This window comes from Gavialis gangeticus, unplaced genomic scaffold (genome assembly GCF_001723915.1).
Source record: "Gavialis gangeticus isolate Ggan-Ray unplaced genomic scaffold, GavGan_comp1, whole genome shotgun sequence".
NCBI classification, from domain to species: domain Eukaryota; kingdom Metazoa; phylum Chordata; order Crocodylia; family Gavialidae; genus Gavialis; species Gavialis gangeticus.
This window is the reverse complement of record NW_017729031.1, coordinates 87877819-87884313: the sequence shown is the minus strand read 5'-3', so window position 1 is coordinate 87884313 and position 6495 is coordinate 87877819. Positions and strand designations below refer to the sequence as shown.

At 48.3% G+C, this 6495-nt stretch overlaps 1 protein-coding gene and 1 long non-coding RNA gene across 5 annotated transcripts in view; one reads left to right on the top strand and one right to left on the bottom strand.

Moving 5' to 3' along the window:
* The window catches only part of IQCA1 (IQ motif containing with AAA domain 1), a 228767-nt gene that overhangs the window by 166658 nt on the left and 55614 nt on the right, over positions 1 to 6495 (bottom strand). The window lies entirely within an intron of this gene.
* The window catches only part of LOC109301949, a 98555-nt gene that overhangs the window by 66573 nt on the left and 25487 nt on the right, over positions 1 to 6495 (top strand). For 2 of the 4 annotated variants that reach the window (XR_002098667.1, XR_002098669.1), the window contains exon 3: positions 5253 to 5525. This is a non-coding gene — a long non-coding RNA (uncharacterized LOC109301949). Of the gene's footprint in view, positions 1 to 5252; positions 5533 to 6495 lie in introns of those variants that run through there. The other 2 variants (XR_002098668.1, XR_002098666.1) reach the window with 1 other exon arrangement.

Sequence of the window (6495 nt, the reverse complement as noted above, 5' to 3'; positions counted from 1 at the left end):
AAAGAAAAAACCCCTTGTCTTAGATTTGAGTATGGGCCAGGCAGGCAACTGCTGCAGCTACAGATGGGGTCAGAGTGGCTCATGTGGCAAGTAGGAGGTTCATAGAGCAATGGGAGAGTATGGGGGAAGCGAGCATGTAGTATGGTGGGGGAGCACAGGGAAGGGGCACACGGTCTAGGGAGCATCACAGGGGAAAGGGCAGCAGGGATAGCACAGGGGAAGGGACATGCGGAGCAGAGGGAGTGTAAGGAAGGGGTGAAGGGCAGGGGGCACGCAGTGCAGGGTGGAGCATGGTGAATGGGCATGCAGTTCTGGGGGAGCACAGGGAAAGACGCACAATGCAAGGGGTGGCATGGGGGAAAGGGTGGGGGGGAGCACATGGGAAGGGGCACATGGAGCGAGGGGAGCATGGGAAAAGGGCATGGGGAAAGGGACTGTGTGAAGCAAGAAAAATGCAGGGAAGAGGCTAGGGTTTCCACCCATCCGTAAATGGGCATGGCAGTCCTGAAATGGGAACCTGAAATCCCAGTGCCAGACTGCATGACTCTGGGAGAGCATTTGTCCTGGATTCTCAGTGTTGTGCAGGGATCTAGGTTTTCCATTCACTACAGAAAACTGTGGGAAATAGTGGGTTTCCCCTTGCAGACTGGTACCATTCCAGCCTGCAAGGGACTGCTTGGACTCAGGGAAGCGGGACACAGGTGGTGCCACATATATATGTGCGCCTGCACACGTGCACGTGGCTGGGAATACAACCAGGCAGTGTGGAAAGCAGCTCCCTGCAGGTAAAAGTCTATGGTGGGGGGAGGGGACATGGAGGGGCAGATTAAGACCCCCCCATGGTGAGGGAGGGTGTGGGTCAGAGTCTGGGATCCTGGGAGCTGCCTAGCTGGGGAAGTGTATAGGGTCAGGGTGGGGAATGGGATGGAGCCACAAGGGGATTGTCTTGGGGGAGGGCATGGCTCCCCACTGCTGTGTGTGCTCCAGAGGAGGGCCGGGAGGGCATGGGAAGGCACATGCCCCCCCAGATTTGTGTGCAGGGCCAGGGTGAATGCAGTCTGCCTGCTGTAGGCTTGGGGTTCGCCACCCTGCTGCCCTCCCCCCATGGTGAGGTGCTCCCTGCTTGTCTGGCAGCAGGAGTGTGTGGCAGCGATGGCGGTGTGGAGTTGTGCCCCCCAGTGCTGCCGGGTAGGCAGGGGTGCATGGCCAGTGTGGAGTTCCCAGGGGAAAAGTAGCAGGGTGGGGAGCCCCAAGCCTGCACCGGGCAGCCTGCATCTGCCCCCACTGTGCTCAGCTCTGCTCCAGCTGTGCCACCAGCAGGTGGGGGGGAGGAAGGGTGGAATAGGCATGTGTCCTGCCTTTCCATTTTGAAAAGGTGGTCACCCTAGAAGGGGCATGTGGTGCGGGGGGCAGCATGGGGAAGGGGCATGCAGGGGTAATGCATGGAAAGGGATGCACAGAGAAGTGGGGGAGCACAGGGAAGGGGTGTATGGAGTGTCAGGGGAAGCAGTTACAGCTCTGGCCCTGACTAATTTGGGCTGGGGGTTGGAGGCTGGAACTGGAGGTGTCACTTCTGCCTGGCTTGGTGGAGATGGAGCCAGAGCAGCTATAAAGGTGGCGGGGGTGGGGCGGGGGCAGGAAATACAAGTGGCAAGAGGGGAAGTGACAAGTGGGGCAAAAGGGGCATGGGACCCTGCTGCTAATTTTCTTGCTACTACTTTCCTTGTTTCAGTGGTACATGGGATGATTTTAAGAGGACTCTCCAACAACTAGATTCTGGATATGGGAAATTAGATGTATAATTTTCCATGTCTGGAGTCTATTAATTGGGGGGTTGTCTTAAATTCAGAGTCATCTTGAATTTGGGTAAATACGGTATTTGCCTATTACTTCTAAAATCTAATCATAGAGTTAACAGCTATGCTTTGAAAGACAGCATTTGCTAATTGTATTTGTCACATTCTTTCCTAGTTAAAGGTAAGATATGGGATGGATTTTTATTTTTTTTTCTTGGTATTTGCAACAAAATCTACTGAGGAGGGTGAATGTTTCCCTTCAGTTACCTGTTTTTAATAAGCTATGTACAATGTATCAATAATGCTAATTAAAAAACAGCTTCTACACTTCATTTACATGTTGTTCATGTTGGTTTTATAGAGATCAAAAATACATCCTGGCAAATACTAAAACTTAATGTTTATGATTCTGAGACACTGTTCAGTGATGCATGCAAGGAAAAGAACCACATATCCTGCTAGCGTGATAGGCTGCCTACAAATATGCTCATGCGCATTCTAATTAAAACATGTTGAGGCAGACTTGATTAAGTCCACTCCGCGTTATAATTAGAACACTCTAGTGTCACTTCACCATCACGTGTTAAGTCCCCCATGTTTCAAAATGGCTGCAGGGGTGCTTTGCATAATAGGCATGTGTACAGGCAGCCATACAAGTTTTGTGGCAGGTTTCTCTTGTTTTATGTTGAAAGTCTGGCTTCATATTAGGCCATCCATGTGAAGAAATCTGAGGAGTCTCTTTTGACTTATTCAAATGGAAAAGAATATGGACATAGTAAATTTGTTTTGGTTATAAATGGAGGCCTTCCATGGACAGCAAAAGGTTAGCAGATGATTCATCATGGCTAGCCTCACTATCGAAACTCCTTATCACTCAGACAGACTCAAATGAACTAAAACATTGGGCAAAATCATTCTAAAGTCACTGGCAACTTTTCTGAGAGGCCAGTATTTCACCCACTGCATTTGCAACAACTGTTTTTGATCAATAATGCCTTGCAAACAGGGTTTAGAAATGGAACCTGTCCTTAGCCTTGAGGTACTCCCCCAAGTGATTCACAAATTTGATGAGGGGCAATTTATTTACAAATGAAAGTAGCTAAGGGCTTATCTACAGATGGAGTTGTTTCTGATTACCTGTTCTTAATTAACTCTATGTGCAGACACTCTCTTATTCTAGAACACGAGTCCCTTAACTGTCTGTCTGTCTAGTCCCTTGATGGAAAAGTACTGACAATCATTTCTAGTACCTTTCTTAAAATAGGTTTATGACTTAGTGTTTTTTAATGTTCTGGGACATCACTTGCTACTGCTACTGATTCTAAAAAACACAACTCAAAATCCTGTTGTTCATGGGATACTTCTTCTAACCTCTAGAACAGTGGTTCTCAAGCTTTGCAGACTTAAGACACTTCTCATGAGACTCAAAGCATCCCTCAGAAAATGCCAGCACTTAGCTTTCACTCATTTCTTGACTACAGAAAAAATAGAGCAATTCTGCTACTTCAGAGAACTCAGAAAGACCACAACAGGTCAGAATGTTTTGACATTATGGATTCCTATTTGAAATCTTAGGATTTATGTTGTGAATCGTATGTAGGTGTTTGTACACACAAAAGCTATTACTGTGTAGCATACCACACTGCCCTTCAATGGATCTATCAGCGCCTCAGGGTGCTGAGGCACCCTGATTGAGAATCACTGCTCTAGAATCAGTTTTACTGGACATGACTGACCTATGCTAGAGGTATTACTAAATCTGAAACTGTTGATCAAAGCTAATGGGATCTTTCTGCACTTCAGAACATGTGCAGAAAAGTGGAAGGAGGTAGGGAGTGACAGAACAAGAAGGGTCCAGGGCAGCCTGGGCTGGAGATGTATCCTTACTAATGTAGTAATGATGTCCTTTGCACAAAACTTGAGATTAGCAACATAGACCATGCTTTTGTGGAATAGGCCAGAAGAGGTAGAAATAAAGTGAAATATGGTAATTTAGGTAAGATATTAAAATTCCAAAAAGAGGAATGGACCGTGTCAAATATATCCAGATATATTTTATATTTGGTTTTCTGATTCTGTTCATATATGTGATGGTAAATGCTTCCTAGAATTTTTATGCCATTTTATTTGTATATTCAGAGCTTTAAAACCCAGCACATGCAGACACACCCACACTAACATTTTTTTAGGGCTTGATCTCATGCCCAGTAAAGTCAACATATAATTGTACGTGGCCTTCAGCGGGTTTGGCTGAGACACATAGCCCCTGATTTTGTTGAGATAACATGTAACATACTGGAAAAAAACATGTCCTTTAAAATCTTCAGTTTTTACTTTCTATCTATCTATCTATCTATCTATCTATCTATCTATCTATCTATCTATCTATCTATCTATCACACTACTTTCTGTCTTGAGTTTTTTTGCCTGCTTTTTTTGAAAGCCATCATCCTAATTCCACTATATTCACTCTTACTTGTTTCTAGGATAAGATTCTGCCACTATTGTTCATAGTGAGTGCATCATGACAATATACGCATTCAGGGACATGGGAGCAGATTTTCTGCTCATAGGAGCAGACTGCTTCCTCACTCTGTGGCCCTGCACCAGGCCCCTGCTGCAGCCAGCAGAGCTCTAGGCTCCTCCTGGGTGCTAACCCAGGGGCCAGCAGAGAGCACAGGACCAGGAGACAGCTGTCTCCTCACAGGGGCTGGGACATTGCTCCCTGTCCCTGGGAGCTGCCTGTTGTCAGGGTGAACTCTGCCACTGGAGCCTGGGTGGTGGGGACATTGTCCCCCTGCCCTGGCAGCAGGGAGCTCCCAACCCCCACTTCCCAGTTGCTATAAGAATTTCAAAGCCCAGGCCCTGTGACTGGAGAGCTCAGGCTGGGAGATGAGAAACTTCCATCAGCAGCCCTGCAATCGTGGAGCTGGCACTGGGAGATAAGTATCTCCCAGCTTCCGCTCCCTGATCGCGATCAGGAGAAGTGGACTTGGGAGCTCCCTGTTGCCGGGGCAGAGGGACATTGGGCTCCAGTGGTGGAACCTTCCAGCAGCTCCCGGGGGAAGGGAACAATCCCCTGCCTCCTGCTGCCCAGCCGACCAGGACCCTATTTGCTCCTGATCAGCTGTCTACACGTGCTGTACTGCACGGTAAGTAATTGAGAGTAAAAACGCTACTTTTATTTACAGGTAGCAAATTTACTCATGGTTAGAGCTAATTACTGTGCAGTAAGCATCTGCACATGTAGATGGTGACGCTTACTGCGCAGTAATTAGCTCTAACCTTGAGTAAAGCATCGCATGTAGATGCACCCTGTGAGTAGTAACACCAGCAGTCCATTGTTCTCAAAAGTCCTATTCATTCTTGCATTATGAGTAGAGGCTGAACACGGAAGTAGCTATATTACACATTATAATGCAGTAATCATTGGAACCATTTCCTTACAACTTCCAGAATTTTATGTATGCTTATACCTACTGTTACGTGCCAACAGAACCCTAAATGAAAATGAACAGAAATCCTGTGGGCACAAGAGCTTTTCAAGACCAGGATTTACCAGAATATGAATTTTGGAAACGCATGAAGACTAACAGTGCATGTGATATCTGGATACTGCATTGGAGGCATATTGTGGGCCAATACAGTCAACAGAATAACAGACATGGATCCAGAAGACAAACTATCAGTTGTGCAAAGTGGGCAAACAGCACAAGATACAAAGCACAGGTAATGATAATGAACAAAGCATGCAAAGCATTTGCAATGAGGTAAATACTGTGATTTGCCACCTCTGTCAATTTTTTTTATTAATGCATCTTATCAGTCAGATACTAGAGACAGAGTATTTTGCAAACAAACTATTTCTGTATTATCTTCCTTTCCATGGTAATACTATACTAGAGCTTAAAGCAGGGGCAGACAAAATACAACCTGCAGGTCGTATCCAGCCTGCCAGGCAATTGCATCTGGCCCAAGGGGCCCCTCCATAAGCCCTGGTCCTGGGCTGCCCCCCTGCAAGCCAGTGCCTCGCTGCAGGAGGTGCGGCTCTGGTTGCTAAGCAACCACCCCTCCACCACAGCCTGGCCTGACCAGCCCCAGTCCTGAGCAGGGGGGCTCTAGAGATGAGAAGCCTCTGCCTGGCAGAGGCCTTTGCTTGGCTGCCCCATGGCGGTCCCAGCCTTTCTGCCTGTCAGCCTGGGTATTCAGTGAAGGACCCCATAGGGCTAGAGCCTCCCATTGGGGGAAAGAGGGTGGGAGCACAGGGAGCTGTGTACTGTGGGGTTGGGCTGGGTTTGCTCTGCATGCTGCAGGAGCTGAGTGCTATGGTGCCAGGTCAGGCTGGCCCCACGTGCTGCCACCACATGCGGTCAGGGACAAAGGTGGGAGCGCAGGAGCCACATGCTATAGGGCTGGGTGGAGCTGGCCCCACGTGCTGCTGCCACCTGTGGCCAGGGATTGGGGTGGGAGCACAGAGAGCTGTGTGCTAGGGGGCCAGGTGGAGCTGGCCCTACTTACTGCCACCACGTGCAGCTCCATGGACTCTCACACCCTGGACTCTGAGGCCCCTCCCCACCCCACACACATACTGACACCTTCCCACACACATCACCCCCCAGCATAACCCTGAACACATCCACACCCTCCCACAGCCCCCATCCCCCACCCCATCATACCTACACCCCCCCACTCCAACCAT